At 42.8% G+C, this 23,299-nt stretch overlaps 1 long non-coding RNA gene across 1 annotated transcript; it reads right to left on the bottom strand.

Moving 5' to 3' along the window:
• On the bottom strand, positions 1–19,682 carry LOC134159634 (uncharacterized). Its single transcript, XR_009963221.1, has 5 exons — positions 19,425–19,682; positions 11,737–11,846; positions 8,743–8,924; positions 8,544–8,625; positions 1–1,199 (listed from the first exon to the last, which is right to left on the bottom strand). It is a non-coding gene; the product is annotated as an uncharacterized LOC134159634 (long non-coding RNA).
• Positions 19,683–23,299: the final 3,617 nt, after the last annotated feature.

The raw sequence follows: 23,299 nt of genomic DNA, 5'->3' as shown, positions 1-23,299 counted from the left end.
ATTTTTCCCTTCTACAGCAAATGCAGGATGGTTAGTGCAACGTGCCAAATCTTGAATTCTCATTGCATTTTTTACTAGTTTCCTAAGGATATGAGGTTACTGTGATCATGCTCACCACACTCAGTACATCACTGTTTCAGCTCCTTCCCCCAAATATACCAGTGGCAGGATTTGAATTTAAAGTTGACAAGTTGGAGAAACAGACTGAAAAAGAAACGAGGATGAAATTTTGTCAAGACAAGTGCAAAGCACAACCTTTGGCAGGAACAATCAATATCATGAGTACAAACTGGGACTGTATATATAGGAAGTGTTGGAGAAGAGGGTCTGGGAATTACAGTGCACCATAAACTGAACACAAGCCTGTGGCAGACTGCTGTGCAACAGGTGAGCACTACACAGGACTGTATGAACAGAATACTAGTGAATAAGAACTATAAGTAATCCTGCAAGTACTCCTTATATTTTACTGAACACTTGTAAGGCCCCTTTAGGAGGTATATGCTTAGACTGAATGCTGTCCCTACAAAATGAAAGTGATCTGGAATAAACTCATGTCAGAGAAGCTGTGGAAACTCTAGTGTCAGAAGCTTGTAGGTACAGATTAACTAAATAATAAACTGGCAATGTTTACTCCTGTGCTCAGGCAGATATCATCCTGGAGTTTGTGTCACCTCTCTGGTGACCAACAATAATACACATGTTAATGGGACAGCGAGGCTTCATGTGCTCAGGCTAGGCATGGAAGCCCTTGCTTTGATCCGGTGGTCAGAGCACAATATCTTTGTATCTGTGTTTGAACTTCAGAAGATAGCATTATCCAGGTAACTAACATCGTTGTTCTTGTGTTAAGGGGGTCAGAGAACCGCTAAGTGTGAGAGAAAAATCCCAAAATGGGAAAAAGCCGTCACCAAAAATCTTCTCTTATAGAAACCTGGAAGCAGCATCAGGGAAGAATCTTATGGAAAAAGAAAGCAATGCTTTGAATCACTTGGGCATGCTTTTTTTCCTCATTGAAAGCCTTAAGACAGTAAAAGCATGCTGTGGCAAGCCCCTGTCAATTCTCCTTTCTCCATTTCACAGTTCGTGATTTGTAGGCAATAAGGAGGATCACAGTGTTGCTCCTCTGTGCCGGCATCGGTGGCAGGGTTCTTTCTTGTGTTCCCCTGTGACAGGTTTCATTACTCCTCTGAAAAACACTGTACAGGTAAAATGTGAAGGTGCAACAGCACAGATTAGCTAAGGAGATTATGCCTGTGCTTTCCCAAATGGAGAAGGGACAACAGGAGATCATGGACATTCCTGCCTGACCACACGTTGCTAAAAAGGGACTTCCACAAACCCAGGAAAATAGTTTACAACTTGCCACCTGAGTCCCTCACAGACACGCTTGGTTTTACCCTTCTAATCTTGGTAGCAGGAAGGAAAATCTGATTGCAGTTAATTTTACTTGACAAACGGAGAGTGGAGACACAGAGACAGCAGGGCATGCTGAAGGCAGCAGTGCAGCTGGGCAGCAGAGGTGGGGTAAGAATTCAGTCTGACCTGACTGGGACTCCCCTGGGGGGCATTGCTTCAGGTGCAGGTACACCACCCCTTGCAGCTGTGATTAAACCCATCATAAATAGCCTTAAGGAACAAAGCAGGCTCTTTCATTTGTTGCTCAACTGCGTAATTTCCACTTCTGCAAATGAGTCAGATTATGGATTCCATACTGTGTTACAGTGCTGCCAACGTTTACCCCATCCCATGCTGCTGCACACAGAGCAGCACCCTGGCTATCTCTCACTGAAAAGGAGATATTTTGGTAGCAAAAATGAGACTTGGCAAGGAGTATTGCTATTGTGCACATCAGGCTAGAGTGGGGGTAAGGAGAAAAGCAGATAGAAGGGAAAGTATAATACTGCACAGTATGAGTAGTACTCTGAGATCTCATCTTCTATATATACAGTAGTTAAATAACTTCTAAGTGCTAGTAAGAGAAGAAATATTCTTTCATATATATATATATATGCATAGAGTGAATGAAAAACAACATATGACCATGTTGCAAAGTAAATTGCAGTAAACACAGATTTTTTTCAGAGGAAGCAGTGATTGGTTTTATACCTACGCTTTTATTAAAAACACTATGGAGGGACTATATAACTGCTTATCATGCTGAAAATAAACGAAGAGTTAAGTCAATGGATATAGTTTGAAGCTGCTCTATGTATTGCTTTATATGTTTTTCACTGGTCATGGTGGGAAGGTAAACTTGACCTAGAAGAATTGACTCTTACCTGTAAGTAGCACAAAGGCTAATGCAGAGCTTTTTGCTCTTTCTAAGCTGTAATAGCCAACATGATTTTTTTTTTCCTAAATTGCTGTTTTAATGGTTTAGCTATTTCAAAATATGTTCAATTATTTTGCTACCTTGTTCGGAAGCTCGTTATTTCCCAGCTGGAAATACAGCAGACTGTGGGCTGGCAGATGGACAGAGAGGCAGAACTGCCATCCCTCAACAGGCAGCACCCACACTTGCTGGGGAATTGGTTTCCTCAAAGCACAGCCCCAGTGTAGGTTAGCTGGCAGCAGTTCAGTTTTGAAGAAATCTCATGATACCCAGTGTTAAAAGAAACATAGTCAAGCGCTCTAAGATGTGACAATACATCTCGCCCACCTTTGGAGCAGAAAAAAAACCCTGCAATACATGGTAGATTATCAAAAAGTCCTGTCACAAATGAAGACATTTGCCCTCCTCACACTTCATTTTCTTATGTTTTAAGCTATGCACATTCAGAATAAATGGTAAACCCCACACAGTTAACTTTCATTTTGGCACGATAGCTGCATCAAATGCTTGGCACAATGGAGGTACAAGTTACTCCAGTGAAGCCTGGGGGAGGGAGGGAAAGGGAGATGTCTGAGATAGTGTCTGGACTAAGAAAAGTAGTAGAGTGGACTTCTAAGTAATTAAACATGCGGATTCCCAAGAGCTATTTTACTTGGTGCTGTCTACAACAACAGCAACAAATAGGGCTTATTCTGATCTTCCTCTTCAGAAACTGTTTGACTACACAACTGGGAAAGTGAGTTTCCTGTGCATATGTGCTCTGTATTCCAAAATACACAAGAAAACACTTGCAGTGCATGTGGGACTTGACTGTGCAGTTTTCACACAGGCAGCCAAACGAGGGAGCAGACTGGAGGACCACAGGGCTGGGTCATGAACACTGCTGCTGAACAAGTGCTTTGGGTTTGGCTGCCATTCAGAGCCCTGAAGGGTACCATCCCCTTGCCCCCTCCAAGCAAGCCCTCATTCAGCAGGTGTCAAACTGTGATGACAATCCAGAGAATGGCAGTTGCACTTTTAAAAATGGACAAATAAAACACTGGACCACATGCGGCAAAATCCCCCTTCCACTACCACTGACCTGTCAGCATAAAAGCATGCAGAGTGCTATGCCTTCACCAATATTAGCCACTATGAACAGAGTTCATGGCTTCTCCAAGACATTTATCCTGCAGTAAAGTTGGTACTACTAAATAATACTATACTATAGTAATAATTTATAGTAAATAATTACTATAAATATAGTAAATAATTACTATAGTAATTATTTATTAATGACAGTTTTTAGGCTACTAGTCAGATCAGTGCTTTAGGGGCTTCTGTCTGTCCAGTCAGAAGGCAGGAACTACAGGCACTTCGGGCGAGTTGTTCATTTCTCTGTCGCAGAGCAATTGCTGGCTGTAAATAACCATTTCCATATTAAAGGAAAAGCAAAATATATCCTGGAGACCTTCTGGGATTTACAGAGGCTCATCACAACAGGATTCACTTGGCAGTCACTGTGGGTTATTGGAGCTGCCCTACACTGCCTCAATTTTACAAGAAAATAAAGCATATTAGATACATTTAATAAATGAGCGCTGGGTCCTCCCAGGCAATTTTCAGTTCTGCTCTAGGAAGGCCACAGTCCTGTAGCTGACTGCATTGGCATTTCATGCAGATTAAGGAATGCCATATACTGTAAATTACAGGACTAGAGTCTTAGACTTTAAATCCTTCAGGACAGGAGGGCACTTCTAGCAGGAATTATATACAATGAGTAGTGAAAGCCATATGTATGGCATAATAATGGCCTACTATGTCTATTCATTATTACTGATGATAATATTATAGTTTAGTAACAATTTGCTTTATGCCAAAATTTCCCAGAAAGCATCTGGCTTGTTGAAGGCACAAAAAAGTTTTCCTTTGCTATCCTAATCTGTGGCACAGCTATAGAACACTAAAACCCTGTAAAAAAGAGGCAGAACAGGGGCACTCTTCATCGTCTTACTAAAAGGCACTTTCTTAGGGGGAGGTTAATTATTTAGAAAGCAATTTAATTACCTCATTCACCCACTTCACTTGGTCTTCTGCAGCTGGCTGCTCCAGGCTGCTGTGTCTGCTCCCAAACTGCCAGCTCCATGTAGCCTTGGTGTTCCCAACTGCTAGAGCTGTGACTGTCACCCACTCAACCCAGGCACCAGCCCTGCCACTGTCCTGCAAAGCTGCTACATGGTCCCCAGCATGGCGCCCAGCTGTACAGCTCCCCAGGCACTGCATGGGTGTGAGTGGGGACTGTCCTGTCTGCACCTAGGCATGCTTTTCAGCTCTCTCTCCTCCCCCAGGCACAGCAGAGGGAAGGCTCGCATCAGCACTACATTCCCTTGAACAACCATTTAAGCAAGCTCCTCTCAGCAGGATTGGAGGAATGGCAGTAGGTATGGCTGTCTGTGTCGCGCCTGAACGGGCACACAAGTGCTGTAATGTCACGCAAGGTGGCTCTACGGTCCTTAACAAGAATGGGTGGAAATTTTCCCTTTTAGCACTAGCTGATGCAGTCTTGCAGTATTAAAAAGAGGAGAATAATACCCAGCCATTTTGGGATTGCTCTTGTCCTGGCTAAAATAAAACTCCTCAAGAAAACATGTTTGCCTGTAGCAGGAACCTACTTTCAGCCTGAGCCTGGGCTGCCCTTGGGGCAATGCCAGGACACCACATCATACAGCTGACAGTCAACAAAATGGACAGATGAGGCAAGAGGGCAGTGATAGCCCCAAGCATGTTTCTGGGGCATGGACCCTCTTCATAGAGGTGCAGCTCTACATCTCACCTGCTCACCTCCCTCTCATCTGATCCTTTCAGCAACTGCTCTCAATTTTAAACAGTAAAAAGGAAATAATCAGTTTTAGTGTTTTTTTTAACCTTCCCAGACTCTTTCATAAATATTCCGTCAGCAGTCTGAGCAAATTTCTGTATTGTCTTGTGACTTTGCTTAGTGATTCTTCTGCATTTTAGAGCAACTGCATATCTGTGGAAGAGCACTGGTGGCTCTGTGAGCATTTGTGTTCAAATCCAACACAGAGTAAAATGATGGATTAGCCGAAGGACTGCCTTTCAAAGAGAAACCTGTGGTTTGAAACAGATAAGTATTGAGACCCGCCCCCTAGGAGCAGTTAATACCCAGGCTGGACATAAACACATTTTCTAATCCAATGCACTGTATTTTACTCCTAAGCATGTTGTAAAAATTATAGAAAAGAAAAAAAAAAGCTTTAAACAGCCATTATAGACTGTTAAGCATACTTTAGCAAGACAGTATTATGCCTAAAAGACAACCAGAGTCCTATGAAAGAACCAGGGGAAAAATAAACAGCACCAGAAAGAAAACTCACTGCTGTGGAAATTAGTCATTAGCAATATGGCATTACTGCAGCAGTTCAGCCAAACAGTCCAATCTGACTGTCAGTCTGCTGCTTGTGACCATTTTCAGGATGCTGCTGGTTGTAATAACTCACAATTTCTTTTCTGAACACTGTAGGTTGAATCCTGACCACTCTTAATATTTGTTACCAGCAAAAAAAAAAATCATTCTTTAATAGTAAAAATAAACTGCTACTCATGAGGTTTCTTTAAGATGGACCTATACATTATTTAGTTACATTTTCAATAGTATCCTAAATTAAGGCTAAATGCTGTTTTTAAAAGTGTGTTGACTGCATATGATAACGTTTGTTCAAGCTTGGTAAAAAAAAAAAGTGGGCTTGATTAATAAGTACTTGCTGAAATACTCAATCAGAAACTTCAGGTCAATTGTTCAAATACATCAAAGACCAGGAGAAACAGAGATTCACTGATTAGCTTATTAGAAGCATTCAAACCTTATCTGCTTCTGCACTACAAAAACTTTGCTTTGGTAGATTGAAGAATTTCTTGGCTCCTAATCCAGATGTCATTTTCTCAAGGAGCTTTCAGGAAAGGAGGGCTTGCAGCTAGTGAAAAGGTCTCATCTGTATTTCTTAACAGAACACAAATATATTGTGTGACCTGGGGGAACTCATTAAGCTGTTGGTCACTTCACTTCCCTCAAAGAAACTGAATACTTCTTTTATTTACTGTGGGGATTATTTCAGCAATACCTGTAAACAAAAGAAATCTTCAGTGGAAGGTAAGACCCAAGTACTGTTTCTTTCCTCTTCAGAAAGTCTGTGGAGCATGACTGTATAAAGTTAAATTTAAAACATGTTATAAGATTCTACGATTTTGTTTCTGAGTGAAGTATATTTTCCTGACTTGGCTCTGTTTGCTGATGTTGAGCCCATGTGTGAGCCCCAAATTAAGGTAAACTCACTGTACCATTGACAATATGGCCGCATCTATTTTTAGGGTGAGTGTGTGCACAGCCAGCATGCTAAGTTAGTCACGCATAATGTAAACCTCCTTTCCAGCTGCTGAATTAAAGTTACATGTATAACACCATGAGATGGAGTCCATCACTTTTCTGACCAAGGCCAAGCCACTAGGGCCGATAAGTGCCTGTGCATTTGATGCGATGTGGCCGTCTATAGCGCATTACATGGGAGGCTACATCTCTGTGTTAGTCTCTCAGCTTGTGCCATAATCAAAAGGGGCTTTTTAATGCTGTAAGGACTGTTTTTCAGACACACTCTTCTCTGCACAACTAATAAGCTCAGACAGCTCCATCTGTAATGAGCATATTCTCATTAGAGTATTGTCTCAAGGTACCACTCTGCAAATTTACTTTTCTGGTGCAGTCAAAAATTTGAAGTGAAATCAAAATGTGAAGTAACAGAATGATTTTTAGTACATTTCTAGTCTTGCCACCAGAAAGCCCCGTGCAGCAACAGGAAGAATCACAGAAGAGCTGAGGTTGGAAGGAATCTCTGGAGATCACCTGGTCCAATCACCAGTCAAGACAGGGTCATCTAGAACAGGCTGCTCAGGACCACATGAAGGCAGCTTCTGAATATCTCAAGGAATGCCACAATCTCTCTGGGCCACCTGTACCAGCACTCAGTCACCCTCACAGTAAAAATAGTGTTCCTTGGTGTTCAAAGGAAGCCTCCTGCATTTCAGTCTGCTCCCTCCCAGTTTCTTGTGCCCCTCCTCACTGGCAGAGCATGAGAGACTGAAAAGTCCTTGATCGGGGTAAGAGCTACTGAGCGACAACTAAAACATTGGTATGTTATCAGCATTGTTCTCAGACTAAAGCCAAAACACAGCACTGCACCAGCTACTAGGAAGAAAATTAACTCTATCCCAGCTGAAGTCAGAATACCAGTATGCCTAGGTCTCTCTTGTACTGAGGAGCCCAGAACCAGACAGTGTACCAGGTGTGGGCTCACCACTGCTGGGCAGAGGGAAGATCACCTCCCTTGATTTACTGGTGATGCTTTGCTTAATGCAGCCCAGGATACCACCTGCCTTTTTTGGCAGCGCAGGCACATTAATAGTTCAGGATCAATCGGGTGTTCCCCAGGACCTTTCCTGCAAAGCCATTTTCCAGCTGGGGGGCCCCCCAGCCTGTACTGATGCATGGGGTTATTCCTCCCCAACAGGGTGCAGGACTTGCCCTATTGAACTTCAGAGATCCTGTCATCCCATTTCTCCAACCTGTCAAGGTCCTTCTCCCTGGCTGTTCAGCCAGTTTTTCAATCCACCTCACTGTCTGGTCATCCAGCCCATACTTAACCAACTGCTCTATGACAGTCTTTCAGCAGACAGTATTGAAAGCCTCACCGAAGTCTAGTCCACCATTCTACCCTCATCTGCCAGGCAAATCTTTTCATCATAGAAGTTTATTGTCAAGTTGGCCCCATGGTTATAGAACCCAAAATGTTTTTACCAGCACCAGCTCTGTAGCGAATTATTGACCTGTACTATCATTGCCTTCCTATTCCTTATACCCTTTTCCTGGCTTGAGAAGGGTATTAAACACCACCTGGGCCCCCATGCCTTTAACTACAGCTTTTAGAGCTTTGTAGTCACTCTTGATACCATTCAGGTTTCCCTGGAAGCATCATTTGTGTCTACACAAATTAACAGCAGAGGATAGTAGCTAGAGGGTTGGAGGACCTGCAGCAGTCCTCCGCAGCATCCCCAGTCCTGGCCCCTGGCAGGCAGCACACCTTTCTAGATGACAGGTCAGTTGAACAGAGGGATGCCTCTGTCCCATGCAGCAGGGAGTCACCCGTTTACATGGACTCACCATTCTTCCTGGGTGACCTTACATGATTTAGGATCAGGTGTACCAGATCCTTTGCTTGAAGGCATATCTGGCATCTCATCAACTTGGAGGGTGGTGAACATACTCTTCAGTTGTGAGTCCTTAGGTGGGGCAGGAGCCCATCTCTTGGTGCCAGAAGTGACCACCTTCCATCCTTCCCATTCTCCAGGAGTTCACTTACCTTAATATTAGGGGTGCACACTGCCTGTTTCCCTGCTGCAGTTAAGGTCTGGGGTTTAAGCCACTGTGTCTCAGAGATCTCATCTATCTCCTTCTTCATCCTCTCTGATGCTGCACAGCCTGCTCACTTCCTCCTGTAACTCCTCCACTTCTCAGCACAGCTCCTCCACGATGGCACACATCCTGCAGGACAGCAGGCGTTGGAGAGAAGCCCCAGGTCTTCCCTGCAGCCCAGGGCTTGGAGGGCTGCATCTGCCATCCAGACCCACTGTGCATCACAGCCTCTGCCCTAGCAGGGACAGCTGCTCTGACAGCTGCTGGGCAGACTGCCCTGTGGCATGCCACCACCATAGCTGAGGCTGTGACAGCAGCACAGATACAACTGAGGCCCCCTTTCTTATGCTCTGCTGCACAGACTGCCATCTCTGAGAGCTGTGCTCTCTGCCATAGCTCTTACACAGCCCTCTCCTGAGCACCAGCTAATGGATGCTTCACCCTCCTTAAGCAGGACACCTGCAACAAAGGCTCCAGGCACCCTGGGTCAAGGGCAGCTCATCATGCTCATTAGAAGCTGCTAGAGCCTGTGTCCTCCTGGCTCCCTTTTCCTCATCCTCACCTGGCAGGAGCAGGCACCCTCCAGTTTCTCAGAGGGTTCCCAGGTGTGCCAAATGATCCTGGACCTTGCCCACAAAAGGCCCAGAAGCTCCCAAAGCAGAATGCAGAGACTGCTGACCAAATAGTTGTCTCTGTTGCTTGCAGCCAAGAATATTTTACTAAAACCTCCAACGCTTGTTCCTATAGACCTTTGTGTGCTCTCTGTGTATATTAACTCAAGTATGCATTTAATTTGTGTGAATGCCTTCAAATATATTATGTATATGTATGTAAGCGTATTTATGTACATGTCTAATATATATACATATAAATTTCAGGCCCCCTTCGCATTGAGATGTAGGCAGTCTACATCACTGCGTGATATCCCTAATATGTTTAACTGCCCATCATCAAGGCTGTGGATAAACAGTTCTGGAGAGTTTTCTTGAACACCCATTATGTTTGGGACCCAAAAGACAGCTGAGTATGAAAGAGGTGAAATTCTAGGGAGTTTAAATATAGCAGCGCAACTGCACTGCATCAGACCAATGGTCCATCTGAAAGTGTCCTATAGCAGATGCCTGTAGGGGAGCATAGCGGCAGGGCAAGCAGGTATGGGTACTTCCCCAGCTTCCAGAGGCCTGTGCAGAAGAGAAGGTCTCCTTAACTCTCTTTATAACACCCCTGCCCAGCCATATGTTCAGGCTGGGATGAGAGGATTTACTCACAAATTCAGCTTCTTTGACCACATGAATCATTCTGAGTTTACTGACATCCATTAAAGCCAAGTGAGCTAAATGTTTTCTCTTTTAGAGCTCTCCTCAGGGTATTTAATTAAAACCAGACTCCTCACCAAAAGAATTCCATCAGATTAGCTCTCATGAAAGCATTACTGTGAAAGAAAGTAATTGCTTGGGAAAGAGTTATCCCATAACATGTTCTTGTATTATAAAAGCCATTTCTCTTCACATTCCAGGTATTCTAACAGGAAACAAAGGACCATAGCTGTGTGTATGGTTTATGTCTTTTTTCCTCTGTATAGTGTTTTAAAGATGATTTGACAAAAATGTTTGTTTTGCTTCTTCATTAAAGCAGAAATTAAGCTGCAGTTAAGAAAATAAGAAAGTAATTAAGGGTGATGGATTACTGCTCATCTGAGGTCTCCTGAAAATTCCCTGGTGTCAGACTAGTACCACCTCCAGCCTTTCCTCAGAAGACTCTACAGCTGAGACAGAGGAGATCCTGAGAGGGCATGAAGGACGTGAGTATGCTGAGGTCCTCAACTGCTCAAGGTGTGACATTCACCCTGTAGCAAAGCAGCACAAATGCCAAAGGATTCAGGGAAAGAAGGGGTGAGTGGGGCCATGAGTCACTTATTTAATCTCTTTTTTGGCTGGAACAGTTTCTCTCCATCTGCACACACCTGGACTATGGTTAATTAATACTCCTGCAGCATGTTTGAACTGTGCATGCTCTAGATTTTTGATTACAGTTTTTCTTTACCTAATTACCTAACTGGGGAGAAGGACCACATTGCACCAGCAGTTCAGAGACTGTGTTACTTTTATGTGGGGCACGTTTCAAGGCAGATCGTCCTCTGTTCCTGCCAAGTGCTATACACCAGGATTCACCTCCTTATTCTGTAGGTTCTGCTATGACAGATGAGCAGTTCAAGTGAGGGGATGACTTGCTTTTCCTCCAAACTAGTCAAACTGCCATAGAGTTGTTAGTCAGTGTATTTAAAACAGAAATTTGGGCAACTAGGTTTAGACAAGAAGGGAAGAGTGTTTTAAAGGAGGAGCAATGAGCACTGTGCTTACCTCTCCACTGGTCCAACCTGTCTGCCCAAGAATCTAAATGCAAACTCACTCCCTTTCTTTGCGTCAGTGTCAGCCTGGTAAAAGTCATGTTTTGCTAACTTCTTCTTTGATAACTTTATTTTGATGAAATAACCCCCCCACTCCTGTTACTCATTTGCCTGAAAATATTAGAAAGGGTGCATCTGTTATAGATCAAACAGCTCCTATATGAAGACTTGTCTCACCACCTTGATTTCAAAAATAATGTCAGAATTGCTTTCCCATCTCCCCTGACCCACCTCCGTAGCTTTTACTGTCTCTGCCACTTTCTCTGCCTATGGAAGTGAGTCACAGTTTATGGTCCCTGGAATAATGAGCTATTTGGTCACCTCTTTTACTGCCTTATTCTCCAACTAAAACTAATGCAGTTTTTCTTAATAGTGAAGGGAATCAGTAACTCAATTAAACCAGGGAGCATTTTAATCTCCTGGGGAACACTCCATTCAGAGACCATATTTTGCCCAAGAAATAATTAACCTCTATGGAGCATGGAAAGCATAGGTCCTATGTACTGAAGCCTTTCTTAGATGTCAGATACTTACTTTTATACATCCCTTGGCCCTCGGTGCACTTTATTATTCTGAATCCTCTAATGATGCTATGCTGAGACCAGTGGAACATCAGTACTAACACAGCCTTGCCCTAACACAGCCTGTGCAGTGAAGAAACAAAACATGAAGACCTTAGAAGTACGATATGCCAAAAAACATCACACATTGTGTAACAGCACCACCATACCCCTCCAGTTAGGCAGAGACTGACCTTTTCAGAAGAAAGAGGGCAGTATATATTCACTGGGAAAAAAAAGCAATTAAGGTGGGATATTTAAAAGCACAGCACTGGCCTAAATCACTGCTCACAATCAGAGACATGGCTGAACTGCCCTGGTGGTAGGAAGCCAGGTATCCTGGGTGCAGGTTCACAACACTCTTGTAAGGGTCTATGCCCCCAAGTCCTAATGCAAGTCTGATTCGTAAGCTATTTAGAAGTTTTGTTAAAAGCTCACTCTGTGGGAGCACTTTTGACTCTCTTCCTTGCCCCAAAGCACTGACTACTGACACCAAAAGCACTCAATCTGCCTGGATGCTGTGATAAAGACATACAGCTGTTACAGTAAGCACACTCCCCTTGTTTCCCAGAGTGTAGTATGGTAGCTGGTTACCAGACCTCCCTCCTGTGTAGATCAGTAGCTATGGGTTCAGTTAGGTTATAGTAATCTTGGCTTAGTCCATCACTATCACTTGAATAACAGCATAGTTATTATCAAATACTCAGTGTGGTCTTTGTTCTCCTGGAAAGAGGCTATTGCTTTCTTAGCTGGTCCCTTGGCTGATATAATTCTGTAAGAGCCTGTAATAACAGGTTCTTCACTAAGTTTGCCATATAATAACATCAACAACATTGCATCAAATCTATGTCCAGTTTCCCTCATTTACCCCCCCCCCCAAAAAAAAAACAAACAAAACCAGTGCCTTTGGGTAAACTGTGTCTTTCATCATTTGGCATTTGACAGCAGTAATTTTATCCACCACACTGAGAAGGGAACATTTTGTTTACTCTGCATAGAACAAATATCCCAGAGAATTATTCTTAGATTAAGCATTAGGAAAGATGGTAATGAAAGACCTTGTTTCACTGGACAACTAATTACACTTGCTGGAGATGGCAGCTTAAAGAGTAATGTAAACAAACACAGTGATTCCCCTCAGGACACGCCATGTGCAGTTCTGTAATGAACAAAGTCAGCTGAGAGCCCTTTGGCTGACATGTCATTAGTGACATTAAGAAAATGCCAGTGCTTGCTGATATATGCAAAGTCCAGGGACTCATCAGAACTGAGAAAATGTTGCCTGTAAATTTTAAGTCCACCAAAAACGCAGTTTCAGATAGGTTTTGCAAGTACTTTTGTTACTCCCACACTTCAGCCTACAGTAAACAAAAAACCCCTCCTGATTTCTTACTTCAGCCACTGAACTAAGAGTATAACTATTTACTCTGGGACAACAGACTTCACACTACAAGGTTGCTAGAAGATTAAAAAAAAAAGAGCTTTTTAAAACATTTACATTCCTTGTGCCTCTACAGGCAATATCTAGCTGTACTGATCTTCCTTGTTCACTCACCGGTCACATGCATGCTTTTTTAGCACCTTTTCAACCTGCCCTTAGATGAATCCTGACTAGCTCGCGCCAACAGTAGTCTCCAAATAATTTGTACAAGAAGTATGTAATCATCCCTCTTTTGGGCCACCAAGACCTGCATCACCAGGAGAGCTGCCATACTCAGGCTAATGGCTAAAAAGGTAGGTAGGACTTTTATTCCTTAATTTTGAGTGGCTGCAGGACAGTACCTATATCTGGGCCAGGTACAGGATCCACCTAATGCTGCCGGTGGAGAGCAGAGTCACACCTAGTCTCCACTGACTGTACCTGGAGCCCACACAGCTGTCTCAGGTGTAGATATAAGTACCTCGTGCCCTTGTGGATGAAGCAGAGCATCCACCTCCCTTCCAGCTGCTCTGTCAGAAGTGCACAGGTATTCTGTGGGCCCTGTGTTGTATCTGACTGCATGTCACCTTATGTAACATGTAACTCATGTAAGCTTCATGCAACATGAATGTAGGGAGCCTACTGCTGTTTAGATCACTGACCTGCTCCTTTCACAGTGTAAAATCTTTTAATGCTGACACAGCTCATGCTGTCTGCTTCCCTAAAGTTAAATAAATACTATCCCATCTGCTTCTGCTCTGTTGGTCTTACCAGCCATATTTAGGCACAAAGCAATCTGGGAAGATTCTTCACACCTATTGTTGGGGCTTGTTTGTGTGTGCTGTGTAGCAGCAACAGAAATGCTGCAGATATCCAGCCCTCACTAAAAACCATGCGTATTTGCAATCAGAGAAAATTGAACCTCAAACTGGATTCCTAAGTCCCAGTCCCAGTTTAGCAGGTTTAACTAGCTCAGGCACAGCACTGTGCTTCTTCAGTGCTGGACTAATCCATCTCTGCACCTCCCAGTTCTGACAGAGTTCTGGCAGGGGTGTGGGCAAGCCACAGGATGAGTGAGACCTGCAGGCTCCTATGTTTGCAAGGCTTTGCCACACCAGGGTTATCAACTCCGTTAAGGGTGATAAACTGGTCAAAGCTTTCTGTCTATTTTTGAAACACCTATGGCTTCTGAACCAACACTTATTTTAGCTTGATATTCATTGTGTTTCTTTGTGATTTCATGTCATGGCTTACTCCTTTCTGCTCCACATCCAGACCATTCAGTTCCTCCCAGATTTCTTTATTTGCCTCTAAATTGACCCCTGGATATCTGACCACGCTTGCTACCATAGTAGCTCATCACACCAGGGACTTGCTGGAAGACGTCTAAAAGCCCATCTGACTTTACACTTTCTAAAAACCCCAAACCAAATGAAATATGGTGCATGGCTTAGCCCCATACTGAAACAGTTGGATCATGCACCAAACCAAAAACTTCAAAACACTTCACTGAACTGAAACTCATGGCACCAGAATGTTTTGCTCCACCAGGCACTAGAGCTGCCTCCTTTTCTGACACAGGCATCCACTTACCATACTAGCTGATACTGGAAGATTGTATTTTAAGTAAAGATGAGAGAATAGCTGGCTGCTTGGATAGACTCCAAAGGCAAATTGTTTTATTCTTATCTATAAACCAGACCTGAACTGGGGATTGTCAAACAGCTTTAAGGCCAATCCCTTCTTCTAGGAATCTCAAACCAGCACTAAAGTCCAGTGCACCAAGAACTGGGTGCAATGGAGTAGCAACAGAGTAAATGAACTCCATTTACAGGAGCCTTTCCAAAGGGCACCATTTTTCCAAACAACTTCATAGTATCTAAATATTACCAAGGCACACAAAATAGCAACTCATACACAAGTTAAAATCATTTGGAAGACTAGCACCACCAGCCCGTATTTGTCTGAACAGTGTTTGGCTTCATCTTGTCTGTTCCTGAATAATTTTACTTCATGTCACAAAATCCGGGATGGCTGAACATCCCTGCAAAAACTGTGACTATTTCAGTAGCTCCTACAGCTTTTCCTTATTTTCAGAAAAATCCCTTTTCTATTTTCAGCTTCTACAACTTTAAGCAGAGGAACAGTTCTTTTCTTTTTCTATTTTCTTTGAATGTCATTTACCCATGATTTTGTTAGGAATAAAGCATAGTTAAATGATTTCCTTTTGTCTGCGGTTAATATAGGAAAAATTAACAATTAATCGTAAGCAGAATTAATTGAGATGGGAGTTTTCCAGACCTAACCTACCTTTCAATTTCTTTCAATTATGTTTCATTAAAAGTACTCTATGTCATTGGTAACAGTTATGTGAGGTTTATATGACAAGGAGAGAAGCCAGCTTAAAATGTCAATTTTCTACCACATCAAAAGCATAACATTTCTGCAACTACATTACTGAGCATCTATGTTATTATTAATCAGAAGTGAATTTCTTTATGTCATTCCTGAGTAAATAAATGCATTATGCTGTAACAAAACTCTTGGATGCACCTCTTGGTGCACAATTTGCTCGCCTTGTTTCAACTTGGGATCAATACCCCTCTGCGTCTTTCATAGTCAAATAAGAGACTGTTCTGGGGACACAGACAGGAATTACACATCGCTTAATTCTGCTCTAATAATATTTGAATAATTTATGGGAGCAGTCATCTTGACAAAAACTATGCAAATCTGATCCAGTCATGGTGAGAGGAGTTCCTTTCTAGAGATGTCAAAGTCATCAGAAGGTGTAATTAGCAGCATTGATAATTATTGGGGTATTTTTTGTTGCTTACAGTTTTATAAATATCTTCATAAGAGCTCTCCTTAGCCTGTCAACAAAAGTTTAAGGCAATAAAATTGTATGAATGCAAAATGAGTGTTCATTCCATTGTTTTCTCTGGTTTTATCACCTGAACCATATTTCCTCCTAATCTGGTGATTTTCTAGGCTTGTTAATGCTGCGGTGAATTTTCTCTTTGAATTACTTTCTCTTTACATGGCACAAAGACGTCACTGAAAAGCTCAATACAGAGGAGGTTTGCAAGCTATTCTAAGAAGAAAAACCCTGAAGATGATGCAAAATCCGGTGAAGACTGTGAAAAACCTCTCTCCCCATATCCTTGGAATGCTTCCCAGATGAGGTGCTGCGCTTTTGTGCCAGACTTTCTCCCCCAAAAGAAAGCAACAGTGACCTGGGTCCATCTTTTGTTCCTTGCACAAAGCACCAGAGAGGTACACCTCAGCTTCTCACTCAAACAGCCCAGACTATGAGCCCAGCACATTTATTCAGGAGCATACATGAGGGTTTATATGCCAGCTCTGTTCTTGGAGACTCTCACTGTAGGAAAATGAGAAAATAAACTACTTAACTGTGCAAGTAATTTAGCTGGAGCCTGTTATCCATCTGCTAATACAGTGCAGCCTGAAAGCTTTGCCAATGACAGATTAAGGTCAACCAAATGATCATTCCTACGAGATACACTCCTCTTCCTAAATGTATTTTTCTTTCATTACATTATGAAATGAAGATCAAAGAGCCTATAATAATATTACATTAGTATAAATTTCTTGTAGAGAAGCTACAACAGGTTTCTTGCATAACACTGGTTAGACAGTATGTTTAAGACAACATCTCGGGTCTCAAGAGCTTACAGGCCAAAAAGGAAAAACACAGGAAAAACTGCAGAAAGAAAGTGCTGTTGTTTCATTTTAAAGGGACAGAACTAAAGCAGAGGGATATGGGAATGGGGCATATGAGGTTTGTGGTCACTGAAATAACAGTGGCAACTTTAAAGCCTGCACCCATTGACACAGTGAGGCTGAAACTCCACCATGATATCCAGAAGAATGTTTTCCCTGACCCTCAATTTATGCTGACTTGTTTTTGTAGAAACACTTTTTCTGAAAGGTTTTTAAAGATCAGCTTGAGACAGCTTTTAAAATCCCAGCCTGCACAGCAATGCACACACACACAAACCACATGCATCAAAAGACAATGTCTTTGTATGCAAAGTGTTAAGCAAACCGAGTTACAGGGACTGCTACTTCTGCAGCCCAAAACGTAAGACATCAGATGCAGAGAGGTAATTATTAGTATTAAATTTTATGACTGGAAGGTTACACAAAGATAATTCAGGCATGTTTCAGATTCAGACACAGGTCTTAAGTACTAAATAGTCAAGCTTCATTTGCTCAGGCACATTGCTCAAGTGTTTTAAATCTTCGCACAAGCTGTCTTGTCTCTCACTACTGCTCTAACCACGAGAAAATGCTCTTTCCTCAAAGCCAGACACAGAAGTGAGGATGATAACACTGACCTCTTTTCTGTGTAGAGCACTTTAATACCTAGTGATGAGAAATACTGCCTGGAAGCTGGGTACCGTTACATAAACTGAGCATCCTCATGCCAGTAATCCACAGATGTCTCACAGATTCTTGTGTAACGGACTGGCAGGCGTGGTGTGTACGTTGCCTTTCCTCAAAGAAGCTGCTTTGCACAGAGGATAAGAGCCCACTTAGCCTGTCCCACAGTAGCTCAGCTCTGACAGTGCACCACCAGTGCCACTCACAGCACAGGTAGGAAGAACAATAGCTTGTCACTGCCTAATTAGGGACCGCAGTGCAATGCCAGACACATGAGGAGTCACAATTAACAGTGTTTTGAGCTACACTTTTGAAGGGGAAGAGGGGCTGGTAAAAACGAGTTTGGTGGAAGTAAAGGCAGTCTGCCAGAAATTCAGTATTTTAAGGTTGTTCAGAAACTACTTTAGTTCCTCTCTCTCCTTAACTCTCATATGTCCTGGTAAAAAAGGAGAAAAAAAGGAATAATAGGAGAAAATAAGTCTGGCTTTTTAAAAAGAATGATTCACTGTGAAACAAATTTTGTCACACGCTAGAAAAGCTTTTTCAAAAGAGATGAAGCATGAAGAGACGGGGGTCATGAGTGTTACACATTGCTGTAGGTGCTTAAGATCTGGATTTCGTCAGTGCAAATAAGGCAAAAAAATGTATTGAGATACCTAACACACATGCCTAATTACCTCACCATTCCCATAAGGATTTTGCAGGATACGCTCTCCCTACAACATAGGTATGCTTTAGTTGCAGTAGTGAATGGTCAATGTGTTTGGAAAAAAAACAATGAAGGACTTTAGACAGAAGGAATCTAGATCCTCTAGACTCTATAATTTATGGAAAGTCAATTTTCAAAGAGGACACCTGAGGTTTTTTAACATGCCAGAACAGCACACTTGTCCTTTCTTTGCTTCCATTCTTGAAAGTAGCAAACCAAATTAGGGTAAAAGAATCCCACCAAAGTCATAAAAGCCACCCTTCTAAAAAAACTAAGGTATTTTTAAAACCTGATGAAACTGTAAGGAACAGAACAGGGTTCCAAAACTAAGGAATTTTTAAAACCTGATGAAATTGTAAGGAACAGAACAGGGTTCCTTATAATTGAAAAGTGTTAAGCTGTCTGAATTCCATCAGGACCCAAGAGGCTGAATCTCTGTTACAGAAGGCTCATGATCATGAACTGCAGAAACTTTCCTCTTAAATTCCAGCTAATGAAACCTGCTCTCCACTAATGAAAAGCTGGTTGTATGAAATAGTTGGTTATGTCCTTGGGCCACATATGAAAAGCTTGCAGTACAGGAACTGAAATTCAGGGTAGATGTGTAAAAGTAGCCAAGAACTTGGTGAGTTATAGATGCTGGACTGCATATTATTTCTGAAAGATTATTCTGCTTATCTAACAGAATAATGGCGCAGTACAGTGTGGCAGTGCCTGCTGTGCTCCTAAGCCATAAATGTATGTTTCTCACCAGAACCATTACCAGGTGTGCTTCCTAACCACTGATTCCTAACTGCTAAATTTTAAATTCTGTAGGATTTTTCCTAATTAATAAATAACTTGCGAAGTCATTGAAATACTGTCATACTGTAGGAATCATCAAGCATTGTGAAAGTGTGATCTGTATCCCAGATTGCAGCGGAATTAGCTCAGATAGGTGATGAATTTGGGGGTTACTCCAGTTTGTGCATTGTTCTTTAAGAAATGCATCACAGTGGATTCACAGATTTCAAGGACTGCCACACTCAAGCTTTCAAAGATCCTGTACTCGACAACATAAATCACCATATTATCTTCAAAACCATTGGGTATTTAATATAGCAGCCTTCTTATTCATTTTACTCACCTCTCTAGTTTAGAAATGTGATTCCCACATAAGCAGGTGATTTCAGGATCTCTGACTTTCAGCAAAAAATGGAAGTATCATGAGACTCCATTGGAAACCAAGACAGGAACCATGCCTCACTTCCCAACTGGACCAGAGGGGCACCACCAGAGAAATGTGCCCCTGCTCCACATTTCTAATTAGCTCAGATGTTGTAAATTAGAAAGCTCATACCTATTGACTTAATGAATGATTAAAACTCATTTTCTCTCAAACCCCTGCTGACAGGCCAGGCATACCCTGCTGAGCAGCCACTGCTGATAGGCCACACATACCTTGCTGAGTAGCCCATGCCTGGTGTGGTTTTGAGCAGCGGTGCTGGGCTGGGGAGGTCTCCTTACTCACCCCATCCCACCCACTCTCCCTCCACCCCTGGAGGAAGCAAACCCACCCTCTGCACGGAGCCAGGTGATTCATTGACGGGGGTTTGCACCATCTGTGCCGATTTACACAGCACTGGTGCCGGAGCACTTGGCACATGGAGCCTAAGATGACTCACTCCAAAACGTCTAAATGGGGAGATGATGTGTGAATTGAGCTTGGCTCTCACAGCCCTCAGCTCTGCAACTCTGAAGTGGTTTAAAGTGTTATTAATGTATTTGTCTTAGCTGCTAAGGGAGTTACTAGGTGGTGGTAAACACAACTGGGGTGAAGAGCGTGAAGGATGCCACTGGAAGTAACCCTGAACAGCTACAGCTGTCACTCTGGGAGAGGAGGAGGACGTAACCTGCTCATGGGCCAGCCAGGTGGCGTTTTTCTCCACCATGGTGCACAATGTATTTGCCTCCTTGCAGTCCTCCTCACCCAAGTGCAGAGGAATTGGGCTGGCCTTGCTCTTGTTTGTGAGATCACCTGGAAAGCTCACTCACTCTGTTCACTTTATGAGTGCCAGGAGCCTTCTGACCGCACCATTGAAATATTTAGGAATGCCTTGTGCAGTGTAGAACCAGTGACACTGGCTGAAAACATGCATATGATCCAAGATATATCCATGATTTGGGCTCTGCCCATTTTACACCATTGCGTCTTGTTGCAGAAAGTGTCCCAACAGCATCAGCAAAGGGTTGTCTGCACAGAAAGGCAGCGGTACTTCACACAAATACTATTGAATCTCACTAAGATTGCTGTAGCAAGACCTCATTTAAAATACAATATTTGTTAGCTACTTAAGGGCATTTCATTATCTTTCATAACTATAATTTTAAAATTCCATTTTTCTTTTTTTTTTTTATTAAAAGAAACACAGGGAATGCTTTTGGTTCTCACATAAGGAAGGTTTATAGTAGCGCAGATCCAGAGTTAGTTTTAATAAGGGTAAGCAAAAGGCAGATTTGTAGAACTAAGTATTAGATGTCTATTTTTTTCCTCATTATTGGAAAAGGTAAATCTAGTTTAGCTAAGAACAAAAGAGAGGTGCAGCAGAAGGGGTTTAAATCAAAGGCCACATGGCTATTTTTGACTGGCAAAAACTCCTGTGATTTGACTTCAGAGCACGCCATACAGCGCAGCACAATGCAAAATCTAGCAACATGCTGACAACGTTGTTTTAGCTAGAATGGGTTTCCCTCTCAGTTGCCTTATTTGGAGATATTTACATTTACACCAAAAATTATCAACAATCTTTCTTTTTTTAAATATGTTTTATCCTATTATTCCCAAAACAACATTTTCAGCGGAGTTTGCAATCAAACACAGCTCAATATACAAGTCCCTGCTGGTAAATCTCATTGCTGGTGATAAGTAAGCTGCCATTTTTATAAACCAATCAACAACAACAAAAAAAAAAATTCAATCAGCTTGCTAGCAAGTTCTCAATTCTCTCTTACTATTCTGTAAATAAAATCCCTCCTGGAAATTTATAGGAAACGTCAAGGTTTATTTTTCCTGTATGCATTCTGAAATGGCATTATTTTCAGATCAGTTAGTTCACACTGAGCCCTTGGACCAATTATGCTTCATTATGTTGTTTGTAACGCTAGTATGCTAACTGGTGTAATGAAACTTTTACAAGTGATACAACAAATTGTGTTCACAATTAAGGCAGAGCATGTACCTTTCCTGGACTGCCAAAATACTGTCTCCAGGCTTCCAATGAGAGAGTTATCATATGTCTTAGCAGCAGCCCCCAGCTTGTGTTCCCCCTTATCAACTGGCCATGTGTGGGGCAGAACATGATCAGGATGCTCAGTGCCTCCAGGCAGGACATGCCACATCCAGGCAATAAGAAGAAAGGAGATACCTCACTTGACTCTCACATCTCTGCCAGGCAAAGAGAAATATATAGCGCCAAGGGAGAGTCATATCATGTGAACGCAGGGCTAAGATAAAGGAAGCACCTGTCTTCTTCCACCACTGATTATTAACTTAGGCAGCATAGCTCTTTTCTGTGTCATGTCTGCTGAAAATGGAAGAACCTCTGCTTCGGCCACAGGCTTTAATGTGAGGGAGCAGACTAAAAGAGCCAATCAGTCCAAAACATTCAATTTTTACAGTTAAACCCTCCAACATTTAAGAGTCCTACAAAATCCATGTATTCGTACAATGCATTTGGGGTGCCATCTGGTCAGTGCTTCATCAGCAAATTATCTGTAAGTGAAGAGAACACATCAGTCTGCACTGGTGTGCACAGAAAACACTCCTGGTCTGCATCACTGCTCGCCATCATACTCTGGATCCCCTTTCAAACAGGACTGAGTGGAAGTGGAAAAGAATCAAGTGCAAACCTTCTTCTAGAGGACTGTGTTGCCTGGTCCTGCCCTTCCCTACTACTGTCCTCTAGGAAAGTAAGATGCTCTTTCTTCCTTCTTCTGTCTTCATCATGAAAGCGTGCATTTTCATCTTTTCCACAATCAGCCACAGATTAGGTGATACATTTTCCTTCACTTCACATGCAAGTTCTTTCATTAATGACGACTGGAAAAAGGGAAATATAACCCCCATTTTCAAGAAGGGGAAAATGGATGACCCGGGGAATTACAGAGCAGTCAGTCTCACCTCCGTGCCTGGCAAAATCTTGGAGCAGATTCTCCTGGAAGGCATGCTAAGGCACATGAAAAACAACAAGGTGCTTGGTGACAGCCAGCATGGCTTCACTAAGGGGAAATCCTGCCTGACCAATTTGGTGGCCTTCTATGATGGGGCTACAGAACTGATGGACAGGGGTAGAGCAGTTGATGTCATCTACATGGACTTGTGTAAAGTATTCGACACTGTCCCACATGACATCCTTGTCTCTAAGTTGGAGAGACATCAATTTGATGGATGGACCACTCGGTGGATAAAGAACTGGCTGGATGGCCGCACACAAAGAGTTGTGGTCAATGGCTCAGTGTCCAGCTGGAGACCAGTAACGAGTGGTGTCCCTCAGGGATCGATTCTGGGGCCGGTCTTGTTTAACATCTTTGTTGCTGACATGGACAGTGGGATTGAGTGCGCCCTCAGCAAGTTTGCTGATGACACCAAGCTGTGTGGTTCGGTTGATACCCTGGAGGGAAGGAATGCCATCCAGAGGGACCTTGACACACTTGTGAGGTGGGCTGATGCCAACCTCATGAAGTTTAACCATGACAAGTGCAAGGTCCTACACCTGGGTCAGAGCAATCCCAGGCACAGCTACAGGTTGGGCAGAGAAGAGATTCAGAGCAGCCCTGCGGAGAAAGACTTGGGGGTGTTGGTTGATGAGGAAATGAACATAGGCCGGCAGTGTGCGCATGCAGCCCAGAAAGCCAACCGTATCCTGGGCTGCATCAAAAGGAGCGTGACCAGCAGGTCGAAGGAGGTGATCCTGCCCATCTACTCTGCTCTCGTGAGACCTCACCTGGAGTATTGTGTGCAGT

Source organism: Pezoporus occidentalis, unplaced genomic scaffold (genome assembly GCF_034315485.1).
Source record: "Pezoporus occidentalis ecotype Australia unplaced genomic scaffold, CSIRO_AGI_Poc_V1 ctg15, whole genome shotgun sequence".
Lineage (NCBI taxonomy): Eukaryota > Metazoa > Chordata > Aves > Psittaciformes > Psittacidae > Pezoporus > Pezoporus occidentalis.
Note: the sequence above shows the minus strand (reverse complement) of the source record. Positions and strands in the feature narration are given on the sequence as shown.